The sequence below is a fragment of the Schistocerca serialis genome, chromosome 9, assembly GCF_023864345.2.
Source record: "Schistocerca serialis cubense isolate TAMUIC-IGC-003099 chromosome 9, iqSchSeri2.2, whole genome shotgun sequence".
In the NCBI taxonomy this organism is placed as follows: domain Eukaryota; kingdom Metazoa; phylum Arthropoda; class Insecta; order Orthoptera; family Acrididae; genus Schistocerca; species Schistocerca serialis.
In genome coordinates this window covers 549,776,807-549,794,938 of record NC_064646.1, presented here as the reverse complement: position 1 = coordinate 549,794,938, position 18,132 = coordinate 549,776,807, and positions in this window count along the sequence as shown.

Genomic DNA, 18,132 nt, shown 5'->3' with positions numbered 1-18,132 from the left:
TAAGAAATTCCAAGGGATACAGTAGACCTGCAGTGAAGCATCGGAATCCATAACTAGTGTCAATGAAATGCATCAATTCATAGACAGTAAGAAGAGTCAGTCTTCTTGTATTTAAGTCGGCATTGTGCCTTTTTGTATTTAATTCCGATGCAATTTCTGAGCTTCATCGTCAATAAGAAGGTCAGAGAGATACAGTAAACTTGAAGTGAAGTATCGGAATATATAACTAGTGTCACAGGCATGGTTAAAAACATAGTCAGTAAGAAGTCAGTCTTCTTGTACTTAAGTCGGCATTGTGCCTTTTCAATTTAATTCCGGTGCAATTTCTGTGTTTCATCGTCAATAAGAAGGTCCAAGGGATACAGTAAACCAGGAGTGAAGCATCGGAATCTATAACTAGTGTCAATGGAATGGTTCAAAACATAGTCAGTAAGAAGAGTCAGTCTTCTTGTACTTAAGTCGGCATTGTGCCTTTTGTATTTAATTCCGATGCAATTTCCGTGTTTCATCGTCAATAAGAAGGTCCAAGGGATACAGTAAACATGAAGTGAAGCATCGGAATCTATAACTAGTGTCACAGGAATGGTTCAAAACATAGTCAGTAAGAAGAGTCAGTCTTCTTGTATTTAAGTCGGCATTGGGCCTTTTGTATTCAGTTTCGATGCAATTTCTGTGTTTCATCGTCAATAAGAAGGTCCAAGGAATACAGTAAACCTGAAGTGAAGCATCGGAATCCACAACTAGTGTCACAGGAATGGTTCAAAACATAGACAGTAGGAAGAGTCTGTTTTGTTGTACTTAACTCGGCATTGTGCCTTTTGTACTTAATTCCGGTGCAATGTCTGTGTTTCATCGTCAATAAGAAGGTCCAAGGTATACAGTAAACCGGAAGTAAAGCATCGGAATCTATAACTAGTGTCACAGGAAAGGTTCAAACTATAATCAGTAAGAACAGTCATCCTTCTTGTACTTATGTCGGCATTGTGGCTTTTGTATTTAATTCCGATGCAATTTCTGTGTTTCATCGTCAATAAGAAGGTCCAAGGGATACAGTAAACCTGGAGTGAAGCATCGGAATCTATAACTAGTGTCACAGGAATGTTTCAAAACATAGACAGTAAAAAGACTCAGTCTTCTTGTACTTAAGTCGGCATTGTGCCTTTCGTTTTTAATTCCGATGCAATTTCTGTGTTTCACCGTCAATAAGAAGGGCAGAGGGATACAGTAAACCTGAAGCATCGGAATCTACTACGAGTGTCACAGGAATGGTTCAAAGCATAGTCAGTAGGAAGAGTCAGTCTTCTTGTCCTTAAGCCGGCATTGTGCCTTTTGTATTTAATTCCGATGCAATATCTGTGTTTCATCGTCAACAAGAAGGTCCAAGGGATACAGTAAACCTGGAGTAAAGCATCGGAATCTATAACTAGTGTCACAGTATTGGTTCAAAGCATAGACAGTAGGAAGAGTCAGTCTTCTTGTACTTAAGTCGGCATTGTGCCTTTTGTACTTAATTCCGATGCAATTTCTGTGTTTCATCGTCAATAAGAAGGTCAGAGGGATACAGTAAACCTGAAGTGAAGCATCGGAATCTATAACTAGTGTCACCGGAATGGTTCAAAGCATAGTCAGTAAGAAGAGTCAGTCTTCTTGTACATAAGTCGGCATTGTGCCTTTTCTATTTAATTCCGATGCAATTTCAGTGTTTCATCGTCAATAAGAAGGTCAGAGGGATACAGTAAACGTGAAGTGAAGCATCGGAATCTATAACTAGTGTCACAGGAATAGTTCAAAACATAGTCAGTAAGAAGAGTCAGTCTGCTTGTACTTAAGTCTGCATTGTGCCTTTTCTATTTAATTCCGATGCAATTTCTGTGTTTCATCGTCAATAAGAATGTCCAAGGTATACAGTAAACCTGAAGTAAAGCGTCGGAATCTATAACTAGTGTCACAGCAATGGTTCAAACTATAATCACTAAGAAGAGTCAGTCTACTTGTACTTTAGTCGGCATTGTGCTTTTTCTATTTAATTCAGATGCAATTTCTGTGTTTCATTGTCAATAAGAAGGTCCAAGGGATGTAGTAAACCTGGAGTGAAGCATCGGAATCTATAACTAGTGTCACAGGAATGGTTCAAAACATAGACAGTAAGAAGAGTCAGTCTTCTTGTACTTAAGTCGGCATTGTGCCTTTTCTATTTAATTCCGATGCAATTTCTGTGTTTCATCGTCAATAAGAAGGTCCAAGGGATACAGTAAACCTGGAGTGAAGCATCGGAATCTATAACTAGTGTCACAGGAATGGTTCAAAACATAGACAGTAAGAAGAGTCAGTCTTCTTGTACTTAAGTCGGCATTGTGCCTTTTCTATTTAATTCCGATGCAATTTCTGTGTTTCATCGTCAATAAGAAGGTCAGAGGGATACAGTAAACCTGAAGTGAAGCATCGGAATCTATAACTAGTGTCACAGGAATGGTTCAAAACATTGTCAGTAAGAAGAGTCAGTCTTCTTGTACTTAAGTCGGCATTGTGCCTTTTCTATTTATTTCCGATGCAATTTCTGTGTTTCATCGTCAATAAGAAGGTCAGAGGGATACAGTAAACCTGAAGTGAAGCATCGGAATCTATAACTAGTGTCACAGGAATGGTTCAAAACATAGTCAGTAAGAAGAGTCAGTCTTCTTGTACTTAAGTCGGCATTGTGCCTTTTTTATTTAATTCCGATGCAATTTCTGTGTTTCATCGCCAACAAGATGGTCCAAGGGACACAGTAAACCTGCAGAGGAGCATCGGAATCTATAACTAGTGTCACAGTAATGGATCAAAACATTGACAGTAAGAAGAGTCAGTCTTCTTGTATTTAAGTCGGCATTGTGCCTTTTGTATTTTGTTTCGATGCAATTTCTGTGTTTCATCGTCAATAAGAAGGTCCAAGGAATATAGTAAACCTGAAGAGAAGCATCGGAATCTATAACTAGTGTCACTGGAATGGTTCAAAGTATAGCCAGTAAGAAGAGTCAGTCTTCTTGTAGTTAAGTCGGCATTGTGCCTTGTGTATTTAATTCCGATGCAATTCCTGTGATTCATCGTCAATAAGAAGGTCCAAGGGATACAGTAAACCTGAAGTGAAGCATCGGACTCCATTACTAGTGTCACAGAATTGGTTCAAAGCATAGACAGTAGGAAGAGTAAGTCTTGTTGTACTTAAGTCGGCATTGTGCCTTTTGTACTTAATTCCGTTGAAATTTCTGTGTTTCATCGTCAATAAGAAGGTCCAAGGAATTCAGTAAACCAGAAGTGAACCATCGGAATCTATAACTAGTGTCACTGGAATAGTTCAAAATATAGACAGTAAGAAGAGTCAGTCTTCTTGTCCTTAAGTTGGCATTGTGCCTTTTGTATTTAATTCCGATCCAATTTCTGTGATTCTTCGTCAATAAGAAGTTCCAAGGGATACAGTAAACCTGAAGTGAAGCATCGGACTCTATAACTAGTGTCACAGAATTGGTTCAAAACATAGACAGTAGGAAGAGTCAGTCCTCTTGCACTTAAGTCGGCATTGTGCCTTTTGTATTTGATTCCGATGCAATTTCTGTGTTTCATCGTCAATAAGAAAGTCCAAGGGAAACAGTAAACCTGAAGTGAAGCATCGGAATCTATAACTAGTGTCACAGGAATGGTTCGAATCATAGACACTAAGAAGAGTCAGTCTTCTTGTTCTTAAATTGGCATTGTGGCTTTTGTATTTAATTACGATGCAATTTCTGTGTATCATCGTCAATAAGAAGGTCAGAGGGATACAGTAAACCTGAAGTGAAGCATCGGAATCTATAACTAGTGTCACCGGAATGGTTCAAATTATAGTCCGTAAGAAGAGTCAGTCTTCTTGTACATAAGTCGGCATTGTGCCATTTCTATTTAATTCCGATGCAATTTCAGTGTTTCATCGTCAATAAGAAGGTCAGAGGGATACAGTGAACCTGAAGTGAAGCAACGGAATCTATAACTAGTGTCACAGGAATAGTTCAAAACATAGTCAGTAAGAAGAGTCAGTCTGCTTGTACTTAAGTCTGCATTGTCCCTTTTCTATTTAATCCGATGCAATTTCTGTGTTTCATCGTCGATAAGAAATTCCAAGGGATACAGTAGACCTGCAGTGAAGCATCGGAATCCATAACTAGTGTCAATGGAATGCATCAATTCATAGACAGTAAGAAGAGTCAGTCTTCTTGTATTTAAGTCGGCATTGTGCCTTTTTGTATTTAATTCCGATGCAATTTCTGAGCTTCATGGTCAATAAGAAGGTCAGAGAGATACAGTAAACCTGAAGTGAAGCATCGGAATATATAACTAGTGTCACAGGCATGGTTAAAAACATAGTCAGTAAGAAGTCAGTCTTCTTGTACTTAAGTCGGCATTGTGCCTTTTCAATTTAATTCCGGTGCAATTTCTGTGTTTCATCGTCAATAAGAGGGTCCAAGGGATACAGTAAACTAGGAGTGAAGCATCGGAATCTATAACTAGTGTCAATGGAATGGTTCAAAACATAGTCTGTAAGAAGAGTCAGTCTTCTTGTACTTAAGTCGGCATTGTGCCTTTTGTATTTAATTCCGATGCAATTTCCGTGTTTCATCGTCAATAAGAAGGTCCAAGGGATACAGTAAACATGAAGTGAAGCATCGGAATCAATAACTAGTGTCACAGGAATGGTTCAAAACATAGTCAGTAAGAAGAGTCAGTCTTCTTGTCCATAAGTCGGCATTGTGCTTTTTTATTTAATTCCGATGCAATTTCTGTGTTTCATCGCCAACAAGATGGTCCAAGGGATACAGTAAACCTGCAGTGGAGCATCGGAATCTATAACTAGTGTCACAGTAATGGTTCAAAACATTGACAGTAAGAAGAGTCAGTCTTCTTGTATTTAAGTCGGCATTGGGCCTTTTGTATTCAGTTTCGATGCAATTTCTGTGTTTCATCGTCAATAAGAAGGTCCAAGGAATACAGTAAACCTGAAGTGAAGCATCGGAATCCACAACTAGTGTCACAGGAATGGTTCAAAACATAGACAGTAGGAAGAGTCTGTTTTGTTGTACTTAACTCGGCATTGTGCCTTTTGTACTTAATTCCGGTGCAATGTCTGTGTTTCATCGTCAATAAGAAGGTCCAAGGTATACAGTAAACCGGAAGTAAAGCATCGGAATCTATAACTAGTGTCACAGGAAAGGTTCAAACTATAATCAGTAAGAACAGTCATCCTTCTTGTACTTATGTCGGCATTGTGGCTTTTGTATTTAATTCCGATGCAATTTCTGTGTTTCATCGTCAATAAGAAGGTCCAAGGGATACAGTAAACCTGGAGTGAAGCATCGGAATCTATAACTAGTGTCACAGGAATGTTTCAAAACATAGACAGTAAAAAGACTCAGTCTTCTTGTACTTAAGTCGGCATTGTGCCTTTCGTTTTTAATTCCGATGCAATTTCTGTGTTTCACCGTCAATAAGAAGGGCAGAGGGATACAGTAAACCTGAAGCATCGGAATCTACTACGAGTGTCACAGGAATGGTTCAAAGCATAGTCAGTAGGAAGAGTCAGTCTTCTTGTCCTTAAGTCGGCATTGTGCCTTTTGTATTTAATTCCGATGCAATATCTGTGTTTCATCGTCAACAAGAAGGTCCAAGGGATACAGTAAACCTGGAGTAAAGCATCGGAATCTATAACTAGTGTCACAGTATTGGTTCAAAGCATAGACAGTAGGAAGAGTCAGTCTTCTTGTACTTAAGTCGGCATTGTGCCTTTTGTACTTAATTCCGATGCAATTTCTGTGTTTCATCGTCAATAAGAAGGTCAGAGGGATACAGTAAACCTGAAGTGAAGCATCGGAATCTATAACTAGTGTCACCGGAATGGTTCAAAGCATAGTCAGTAAGAAGAGTCAGTCTTCTTGTACATAAGTCGGTATTGTGCCTTTTCTATTTAATTCCGATGCAATTTCAGTGTTTCATCGTCAATAAGAAGGTCAGAGGGATACAGTAAACGTGAAGTGAAGCATCGGAATCTATAACTAGTGTCACAGGAATAGTTCAAAACATAGTCAGTAAGAAGAGTCAGTCTGCTTGTACTTAAGTCTGCATTGTGCCTTTTCTATTTAATTCCGATGCAATTTCTGTGTTTCATCGTCAATAAGAATGTCCAAGGTATACAGTAAACTTGAAGTAAAGCGTCGGAATCTATAACTAGTGTCACAGCAATGGTTCAAACTATAATCACTAAGAAGAGTCAGTCTACTTGTACTTTAGTCGGCATTGTGCTTTTTCTATTTAATTCAGATGCAATTTCTGTGTTTCATTGTCAATAAGAAGGTCCAAGGAATGTAGTAAACCTGGAGTGAAGCATCGGAATCTATAACTAGTGTCACAGGAATGGTTCAAAACTAAGTCAGTAAGAAGAGTCTCTCTTCTTATCCGTAAGTCGGAATTGTGCCTTTTGTATTTAATTCCGATGCAATTTCTGTGTTTTATCGTCAATAAGAAGGTCCAGGTGATACAGTGAACTTGGAGTGTATCATCGGGATCCATAACTAGTGTCACAGGAATGGTTCAAAACATAGACAGTTAGAAGAGTCAGTCTCTTCGTGTACTAAAGTTGGCAATTTGCCTTTTGTATTTAATTCCGTTGCAATTTCTGTGTTTCATCGTCAATACAAAGGTCCAAGGGCAACTGTAAACCTGAAGTGAAGCATCGGAATCTATAACTAGTGTCACAGGAATGGTTCAAAACATAGTCAGTAAGAAGAGTCAGTCTTCTTGAACTTAAGTCGACATTGTGCCTTTTCTATTTAATTCCGATGCAATTTCGGTGTTTCATCGTCAATAAGAATGTCCAAGGTATACAGTAAACCAGAAGTAAAGCGTCGGAATCTCTAACTAGTGTCACAGCAATGGTTCAAACTATAATCACTAAGAGGAGTCAGTCTTCTTGCACTTAAGTCGGCATTGTGCCTTTTCTATTTAATTCCGATGCAATTTCTGTGTTTCATCGTCAATAAGAAGATCCAAGGGATACAGTAAACCTGGTGTGAAGCATCGGAATCTATAACTAGAGTCACAGGAATGGTTAAAAGCATAGACAGTAAGAAGAGTCAGTCTTCTTGTACTTAAGTCGGCATTGTGCATTTTCTATTTAATTCCGATGCAATTTCTGTGTTTCATCGTCAATAAGAAGGTCAGAGGGATACAGTAAACCTGAAGTGAAGCATCGGAATCTATAACTAGTGTCACAGGAATGGTTCAAAACATAGTCAGTAAGAAGAGTCAGTCTTCTTGTACTTAAGTCGGCATTGTGCCCTTTCTATTTATTTCCGATGCAAGTTCTGTGTTTCATCGTCAATAAGAAGGTCAGAGGGATACAGTAAACCTGAAGTGAAGCATCGGAATCTATAACTAGTGTCACACGAATGGTTCAAAACATAGTCAGTAAGAAGAGTATGTCTTCTTGTACTTAAGTCGGCATTGTGCCTTGTGTATTTAATTCCGATGCAATTTCTGTGTTTCATCGTAAATAAGAAGGTCAGAGGGACACAGTAAACCTGAAGTGAAGCATCGGAATCTATAACTAGTGTCACAGGAATGGTTGAAACATAGACAGTAAGAAGAGTCTGTCTTCTTGTACTTAAGTCGGCATTGTGCCTTTTGTATTTAATTCCGATGCAATTTCCGTGTTTCATCGTCAATAAGAAGATCCGAGGGATACAGTAAACATGAAGTGAAGCATCGGAATCTATAACTAGTGTCACAGGAATGGTTCAAAACATAGTCAGTAAGAAGAGTCAGTCTTCTTGTCCATAAGTCGGCATTGTCCCTTTTTTATTTAATTCCGATGCAATTTCTGTGTTTCATCGCCAACAAGATGGTCCAAGGGACACAGTAAACCTGCAGAGGAGCATCGGAATCTATAACTAGTGTCACAGTAATGGATCAAAACATTGACAGTAAGAAGAGTCAGTCTTCTTGTATTTAAGTCGGCATTGTGCCTTTTGTATTTTGTTTCGATGCAATTTCTGTGTTTCATCGTCAATAAGAAGGTCCAAGGAATATAGTAAACCTGAAGTGAAGCATCGGAATCTATAACTAGTGTCACTGGAATGGTTCAAAGTGTAGACAGTAAGAAGAGTCAGTCTTCTTGTAGTTAAGTCGGCATTGTGTCTTGTGTATTTAATTCCGATCCAATTCCTGTGATTCATCGTCAATAAGAAGGTCCAAGGGATACAGTAAACCTGAAGTGAAGCATCGGACTCTATTACTAGTGTCACAGAATTGGTTCAAAACATAGACAGTAGGAAGAGTCAGTCCTCTTGCACTTAAGTCGGCATTCTGCCTTTTGTATTTGATTCCGATGCAATTTCTGTGTTTCATCGTCAATAAGAAGGTCCAAGGAATTCAGTAAACCTGAAGTGAAGCATCGGAATCTATAACTAGTGTCACTGGAATGGTTCAAAATATAGACAGTAAGGAGAGTCAGTCTTCTTGTCCTTAAGTTGGCATTGTGCATTTTGTATTTAATTCCGATCCAATTTCTGTGATTCTTCGTCAATAAGAAGTTCCAAGGGTTACAGTAAACCTGAAGTGAAGCATCGGACTCTATAACTAGTGTCACAGAATTGGTTCAAAACATAGACAGTAGGAAGAGTCAGTCCTCTTGCACTTAAGTCGGCATTCTGCCTTTTGTATTTGATTCCGATGCAATTTCTGTGTTTCATCGTCAATAAGAAGGTCCAAGGGAAACAGTAAACCTGAAGTGAAGCATCGGAATCTATAACTAGTGTCACAGGAATGTTTCGAATCATAGACACTAAGAAGAGTCAATCTTCTTGTTCTTAAGTTGGCATTGTGGCTTTTGTATTTAATTACGATGCAATTTCTGTGTATCATCGTCAATAAGAAGGTCAGAGGGATACAGTAAACCTGAAGTGAAGCATCGGAATCTATAACTAGTGTCACCTGAATGGTTCAAATTATAGTCCGTAAGAAGCGTCAGTCTTCTTGTACATAAGTCGGCATTGTGCCATTTCTATTTAATTCCGATGCAATTTCAGTGTTTCATCGTCAATAAGAAGGTCAGAGGGATACAGTAAACCTGAAGTGAAGCATCGGAATATATAACTAGTGTCACAGGAATGGTTAAAAACATAGTCAGTAAGAAGTCAGTCTTCTTGTACTTAAGTCGGCATTGTGCCTTTTCAATTTTATTCCGATGCAATTTCTGTGTTTCATCGTCAATAAGAAGGTCCAAGGGATACAGTAAACCATGAGTGAAGCATCGGAATCTATAACTGGTGTCAATGGAATGGTTCAAAACATAGTCAGTAAGAAGAGTCAGTCTTCTTGTACTTAAGTCGGCATTGTGCCTTTTCTATTTTATTCCGATGCAATTTCTGTGTTTCATCGTCTATTAGAAAGTCCAAGGTATACTGTAAACCTGAAGTGAAGCATCGGAATCTATAACTAGTGACGCAGGAATGGTTCAAAACATAGTCAGTAAGAAGAGTCAGTCTTCTTGTACTTAAGTCGGCATTGTCCCTTTTGTATTTAATTGCGGTGCAATTTCCGTGTTTCATGGTCAATAAGAAGGTCAGAGGGATACAGTAAACCTGAAGTGAAGCATCGGAATCTATAACTAGTGTCACAGGAATGGTTGAAACATAGACAGTAAGAAGAGTCTGTCTTCTTGTACTTAAGTCGGCATTGTGCCTTTTGTATTTAATTCCGATGCAATTTCCGTGTTTCATCGTCAATAAGAAGGTCCAAGGGATACAGTAAACATGAAGTGAAGCATCGGAATCTATAACTAGTGTCACAGGAATGGTTCAAAACATAGTCAGTAAGAAGAGTCAGTCTTCTTGTCCATAAGTCGGCATTGTGCCTTTTTTATTTAATTCCGATGCAATTTCTGTGTTTCATCGCCAACAAGATGGTCCAAGGGATACAGTAAACCTGCAGTGGAGCATCGGAATCTATAAATAGTGTCACAGTAATGGTTCAAAACATTGACAGTAAGAAGAGTCAGTCTTCTTGTATTTAAGTCGGCATTGTGCCTTTTGTATTTAGTTTCGATGCAATTTCTGTGTTTCATCGTCAATAAGAAGGTCCAAGGAATACAGTAAACCTGAAGTGAAGCATCGGAATCCACAACTAGTGTCACAGGAATGGTTCAAAACATAGACAGTAGGAAGAGTCTGTCTTGTTGTACTTAACTCGGCATTGTGCCTTTTGTACTTAATTCCGGTGCAATGTCTGTGTTTCATCGTCAATACGAAGGTCCAAGGTATACAGTAAACCGGAAGTAAAGCATCGGAATCTATAACTAGTGTCACAGGAAAGGTTCAAACTATAATCAGTAAGAACAGTCATCCTTCTTGTACTTATGTCGGCATTGTGGCTTCTGTATTTAATTCCGATGCAATTTCTGTGTTTCATCGTCAACAAGAAGGTCCAAGGGATACAGTAAACCTGGAGTGAAGCATCGGAATCTATAACTAGTGTCACAGGAATGTTTCAAAACATAGACAGTAAAAAGAGTCAATCTTCTTGTACTTAAGTCGGCATTGTGCCTTTAGTATTTAATTCCGATGCAATTTCTGTGTTTCACCGTCAATAAGAAGGTCAGAGGGATACAGTAAACCTGAAGCATCGGAATCTATTACGAGTGTCACAGGAATGGTTCAAAACATAGTCAGTAGGAAGAGTCAGTCTTCTTGTCCTTAAGTCGGCATTGTGCCTTTTGTATTTAATTCCGATGCAATATCTGTGTTTCATCGTCAACAAGAAGGTCCAAGGGATACAGTAAACCTGGAGTAAAGCATCGGAATCTATAACTAGTGTCACAGTATTGGTTCAAAGCATAGACAGTAGGAAGAGTCAGTCTTCTTGTACTTAAGTCGGCATTGTGCCTTTTGTATTTAATTCCGATGCAATTTCTGTGTTTCATCGTCAATAAGAAGGTCAGAGGGATACAGTAAACCTGAAGTGAAGCATCGGAATCTATAACTAGTGTCACCGGAATGGTTCAAAACATAGTCAGTAAGAAGAGTCAGTCTTCTTGTACATAAGTCGGCATTGTGCCTTTTCTATTTAATTCCGATGCAATTTCAGTGTTTCATCGTCAATAAGAAGGTCAGAGGGATACAGTAAACGTGAAGTGAAGCATCGGAATCTATAACTAGTGTCACAGGAATAGTTCAAAACATAGTCAGTAAGAAGAGTCAGTCTTCTTGTACTTAAGTCTGCATTGTGCCTTTTCTATTTAATTCCGATGCAATTTCTGTGTTTCATCGTCAATAAGAATGTCCAAGGTATACAGTAAAGCTGAAGTAAAGCGTCGGAATCTATAACTAGTGTCACAGCAATGGTTCAAACTATAATCACTAAGAAGAGTCAGTCTACTTGTACTTTAGTCGGCATTGTGATTTTTCTATTTAATTCAGATGCAATTTCTGTGTTTCATTGTCAATAAGAAGGTCCAAGGGATGTAGTAAACGTGGAGTGAAGCATCGGAATCTATAACTAGTGTCACAGGAAGGGTTATAACATAGACAGTAAGAACAGTCAGTCTTCTTGTACTTAAGTCGGCATTGTGCCTTTTATATTTAATTCCGATGCAATTTCTGTGTTTCATCGTCAATAAGAATGTCCAAGGGATACAGTAAAAATGAAGTGAAGCAACGGAATCTATAACTAGTGTCACAGGAATGGTTCAAATCATTGTCAGTAAGAAGATTCGGTCTTCATGTACTTAAGTCGGCATTGTGCCTTTTGTATATAATTCCGATGCAATTTCTGTGTTTCATCGTCTATAAGAAGGTCCAAGGGATACAGTAAACCTGAAGTGAAGCATCGGAATCAACAACTAGTGCCACAGGCATGGTTCAAAACATAGACAGTAAGATGAGTCATTCTTCTTGTACTTAAGTCGGCATTGTGCCTTTTCTATTTAATTCCGATGCAATCTCTGTATTTCATCGTCAATAAGAAGGTCACTGGGATACAGTAAACCTGAAGTGAAGCATCGGAATCTACAACTAGTGCCACAGGAATGGTTCAGATCATAGACAGTAAGAAGAGTCAGTCTTCTTGTACTTAAGTCGGCGTCGTGCCTTTTCTATTTAATTCCGATGCAATCTCTGTGTTTCATCGTCAATAAGGTCACAGGGATACAGTAAACCTGAAGTGAAGCATCGGAATCTATAACTAGTGTCACAGGAATGGTTCAAAACATAGTCAGTATGAACAGTCAGTCTTCTTGTCCTTAAGTCGCCATTGTGCCTTTTGTATTTAGTTCCGATGCAATTTCTGTGTTTCATCGGCAATAAGGTCAGAGGGATACAGTAAACCTGAAGTGAAGCATCGGAATCTATAACTAGTGTCACAGGAATGGTTCAAAACCAAGTCAGTAAGAAGAGTCAGTCTTCTTGTCCTTAAGTCAGCATTGTGCCTTTTGTATTTAATTCCGATGCAATTTCTGTGTTTCATCCTCAATAAGAAGGTCCACGGGATACAGTAAACCTGGAGTACAGCATCGGTATCCATAACTAGTGTCACAGGAATGGTTCAATACATAGACAGTAAGAAGAGTCAGTCTTCGTGTACTAAAGTTGGCAATTTGCCTTTTGTATTTAATTCCGATGCAATTTCTGTGTTTCATCGTCAATAAAAAGGTCCAAGGGATACTGTAAACCTGAAGTGAAGCATCGAAATCTATAACTAGTGTCACAGGAATGGTTCAAAAGATAGTCAGTAAGAAGAGTCGGTCTTCTTGTACTTAAGTCGGCATCGTGCATTTTCTACTTAATTCCGATGCAATTTCTGTGTTTCATCGTCAATAAGAAGGTCCAAGGGATACAGTGAACCTGGAGTGAAGCATCGGAATCCATAACTAGTGTCAATGGAATGGGTCAAAACATAGACAGTAAGAAGAGTCAGTCTTCTTGTACTTAAGTCGGCATTATGCCTTTTGTATTTAATTCCGATGCAATTTCTTTGTTTCATCGTCAATTAGAAGGTCAGAGGGATACAGTAAACCTGAAGTGTAGCATCGGAATCTATTGCTAGTGTCACAGGAATGGTTCAAAACAGAGTCAGTAAGAAGAGTCAGTCTTCTTGTTCTTATGTCGGCATTGTGCCTTTTGCATTTAATTCCGATGCAATTTCTGTGTTTCATCGTCAATAAGAAGGTCAGAGGGATACACTAAACCTGAAGTGAAGCATCGAAATCCACAACTAGTGTCACACGAATGGTTCAAAACATAGACAGTAGAAAGAATCAGCCTTCTTGTACTTATGTCGGCATTGTGCCTTTTGTATTTAATTCCGATGCATTTTCTGTGTTTCATCGTCAATAAGAAGGTCCAAGGTATACAGTAAACCTGAAGTAAAGCATCGGAATCTATAACTAGTGTCACAGGAATGGTTCAAAAATAGTCAGTAAGAAGAGTCAGTCTTCTTGTACTTAAGTCGGCATTGTGCCTTTCGTATTTAATTCCGATGCAATTTCTGTGTTTCACCCTCAATAAGAAGGTCAGAGGGATACAGTAAACCTGAAGTGAAGCATCGGAATCTATAACTAGTGTCACAGGAATGGTTCAAACATTGACAGTAAGAAGAGTCAGTCTTCGGGTACTTAAGTCGGCATTGTCCCTTTTGTATTTAATTCCGATGCAATTTCTGTGTTTCATCGTCAATAAGAAGGTCAGAGGGATACAGTAAACCTGAAGTGAAGCATCGGAATCTATAACTAGTGTCACAGGAATGGTTCAAGACATAGTCAGTAAGAAGAGTCAGTCTTCGGGTACTTTAGTCGGCATTGTCCCTTTTGTATTTAATTCCGATGCCATTTCTGTGTTTTATCGTCAATAAGAAGTTCCAAGGGATACAGTAAACCTGAAGTGAAGCATCGGAATCCATAACTAGTGTCACAGGAATGGTTCAAAACATAGACAGTAAGAAGAGTCAGTCTTCTTGTACTTAAGTCGGCATTGTGGCTTTTGTATTTAATTACGATGCAAATTCTGTGTTTCATCGTCAATAAGAAGGTCAGAGGGATACAGTAAACCTGAAGCGAAGCATCGGAATCTATAACTAGAGTCACAGGAATGGTTCAAAACATAGTCAGTAAGAAGAGTCAGTCTTCTTGTCCATTAAGTTGGCATTGTGCCTTTTGTATTTAATTCCGATGCAATTTCTGTGTTTCATCGGCAATAAAGTCAGAGGGATACAGTAAACCTGAAGTGAAGCATCGGGATCTATAACTAGTGTCACAGAAAAGGTTCAAAACATAGACAGTAAGAAGAGTCAGTCTTCTTGTACTTAAGTCGGCATTGTGCCTTTTGTATTTAATTCCGATGCAATTTCTGTGTTTCATTGTCAATAAGAAGGTCAGAGGGATACAGTAAACCTGAAGTGAAGCATCGGAATCCAAAACTAGTGTCACAGGAATGGTACAAAACATAGACAGTGGGAAGAGTCAGTCTTCTTGTACTTAAGTTGGCATTGTGCCTTTTGTATTTAATTCCGATGCAATTTCTGTGTTTCATCGTCAATAAGAAGGTCCAAGGTATACAGTAAACCTGAAGTGAAGCATCGGAATCTATAACTAGTGTCACAGGAATGGTTCAAAACTAAGTCAGTAAGAAGAGTCAGTCTTCTTGTCCGTAAGTCGGCATTGTACCTTTTGTATTTAATTCCGATGCAATTTCTGTGTTTCATCGTCAATAAGAAGGTCCAGGGGATACAGTAAACCTGGAGTGTATCATCGGGATCCATAACTAGTGTCACAGGAATGGTTCAAAGCATAGACAGTTAGAAGAGTCAGTCTTCGTGTACTAAAGTTGGCAATTTGCCTTTTGTATTTAATTCCCATGCAATATCTGTGTTTAATCGTCAATACAAAGGTCCAAGGGAAACTGTAAACCTGAAGTGAAGCATCGGAATCTATAACTAGTGTCACAGGAATGGTTCAAAACTAAGTCAGTAAGAAGAGTCAGTCTTCTTGTCCGTAAGTCGGCATTGTCGTTTTGTATTTAATTCCGATGCAATTTCTGTGCTTCATCGTCAATAAGAAGGTCAGAGGGATACAGTAAACCTGAAGTGAAGCATCGGAATCTATAAATAGTGTCACAGAAATGGTTCAGAGCATTGTCAGTAAGAAGAGTCAGTCTTCTTGTCCATAAGTCGGCATTGTGCCTTTGGTATTTAATTCCGATGCAAATTCTGTGTTTCATCGTCAATAAGAAGGTCCAAGGGATACAGTAAACCTTAAGTGAAGCATCGGAATCAGTAACTAGTGACACAGGAATGGTTCAAACATAGTCAGTAAGAAGAGTCAGTCTTCTTGTACTTAAGTCGACATTGTGCCTTTTGTATTTAATTCCGAGGCAATTTCTGTGTTTCATCGTCAATAAGAAGGTCCAAGGGAAACAGGAAACCTGGAGTGAAGCACCGGAATCTATAACTAGTGTCACAGGAATGGATGAAAAACATAGTCAGTAAGAAACGTCAGTCTTCTTGTCCATTAAGTTGGCATTGTGCCTTTTGTATTTAATTCCGATGCAATTTCTGTGTTTCATCGGCAATAAAGTCAGAGGGATACAGTAAACCTGAAGTGAAGCATCGGGATCTATAACTAGTGTCACAGAAATGGTTCAAAACATAGACAGTAAGAAGAGTCAGTCTTCTTGTACTTAAGTCGGCATTGTGCCTTTTGCATTTAATTCCGATGCAATTTCTGTGTTTCATTGTCAATAAGAAGGTCAGAGGGATACAGTAAACCTGAAGTGAAGCATCGGAATCCAAAACTAGTGTCACAGGTATGGTTCAAAACATAGACAGTGGGAAGAGTCAGTCTTCTTGTACTTAAGTCGGCATTGTGCCTTTTGTATTTAATTCCGATGCAATTTCTGTGTTTCATCGTCAATAAGAAGGTCCAAGGTATACAGTAAACCTGAAGTGAAGCATCGGAATCTATAACTAGTGTCACAGGAATGGTTCAAAACTAAGTCAGTAAGAAGAGTCAGTCTTCTTGTCCGTAAGTCGGCATTGTACCTTTTGTATTTAATTCCGATGCAATTTCTGTGTTTCATCGTCAATAAGAAGGTCCAGGGGATACAGTAAACCTGGAGTGTATCATCGGGATCCATAACTAGTGTCACAGGAATGGTTCAAAACATAGACAGTTAGAAGAGTCAGTCTTCGTGTACTAAAGTTGGGAATTTGCCTTTTGTATTTAATTCCCATGCAATTTCTGTGTTTCACCGTCAATACAAAGGTCCAAGGGAAATTGTAAACCTGAAGTGAAGCATCGGAAACTATAACTAGTGTCACAGGAATGGTTCAAAACATAGTCAGTAAGAAGAGTCGAACTTCTTGTACTTAAGTCGGCATTGTGCTTTTTCTACTTAATTCCGATGCAATTTCTGTGTTTCTTCTTCAATAACAAGGTCCAAGGGATACAGTGAACCTGGAGTGAAGCATCGGAATCCATAACTAGTGTCAATGGAATGGGTCAAAACATAGACAGTAAGAAGAGTCAGTCTTCTTGTACTTAAGTCATCATTATGCCTTTTGTATTTAATTCCGATGCAATTTCTGTGTTTCATCGTCAATAGGAAGGTCAGAGGGATACAGTAAACCTGAAGTGAAGCATCGGAATCTATTGCTAGTGTCACAGGAATGGATCAAAACAGAGACAGTAAGAAGAGTCAGTCTTCTTGTCCTTAAGTCGGCATTGTGCCTTTTGCATTTAATTCTGATGCAATTTCTGTTTTTCATCGTCAATAAGAAGGTCAGAGGGATACAGTAAAACTGAAGTGAAGCATCGGAATCCACAACTAGTGTCACAGGTATGGTTCAAAACATAGACAGTGGGAAGAGTCAGTCTTCTTGTACTTAAGTCGGCATTGTGCCTTTGGTATTTAATTCCGATGCAAATTCTGTGTTTCATCGTCAATAAGAAGGTCCAAGGGATACAGTAAACCTTAAGTGAAGCATCAGAATCAGTAACTAGTGACACAGGAATGGTTCAAACATAGTCAGTAAGAACAGTCAGTCTTCTTGTACTTAAGTCGACATTGTGCCTTTTGTATTTAATTCCGAGGCAATTTCTGTGTTTCATCGTCAATAAGAAGGTCCAAGGGAAACAGGAAACCTGGAGTGAAGCACCGGAATCTATAACTAGTGTCACAGGAATGGTTGAAAAACATAGTCAGTAAGAAACGTCAGTCTTCTTGCACTTAAGTCGGCATTGTCGTTTTGTATTTAATTCCGATGCAATTTCTGTGCTTCATCGTCAATAAGAAGGACAGAGGGATACAGTAAACCTGAAGTGAAGCATCGGAATCTATAACTAGAGTCACAGGAATGATTCAAATCATAGTCAGTAAGAAGAGTCAGTCTTCTTGTCCCTAAGTCGGCATTGTGCCTTTTGTATTTATTTCCCAGGCAATTTCTGTGTTTCATCGGCAACAAAGTGAGAGGGATACAGTAAACCTGAAGTGAAGCATCGCAATCTATAACTAGTGTCACAGGAATGGTTCAAAACATAGACAGTGGGAAGAGTCAGTCTTCTTGTACTTAAGTCGGCATTGTGCCTTTGGTATTTAATTCCGATGCAATTTCTGTGTTTCATCGTCAATAAGAAGGTCCAAGGTATACAGTAAACCTGAAGTGAAGCATCGGGAGCTATAACTAGTGTCACAGGAATGGTTCAAAACATAGACAGTAAGAAGAGTCAGTCTTTTGTTACTTAAGTCACATTGTGCCTTTTCTATTTAATTCCGATGCAATTTCTGTGTTTCGTCGTCAATAAGAATGTCCAAGGTATACAGTAAACCTGAAGTAAAGCGTCGGAATCTATAATTAGGTTCACAGCAATGGTTCAAACTATAATCACTAAGAAGAGTCAGTCTTCTTGTACTTAAGTCTGCAATGTGCATTTTCTATTTAATTCCGATGCAATTTCTGTGTTTCATCGTCAATAAGAAGGTCCAAGGGATACAGTAAAACTGGAGTGAAGCATCGGAATCTATAACTAGTGTCACAGGAATGGTTCAAAACATAGACAGTAAAAAGAGTCAGTCTTCTTGTACT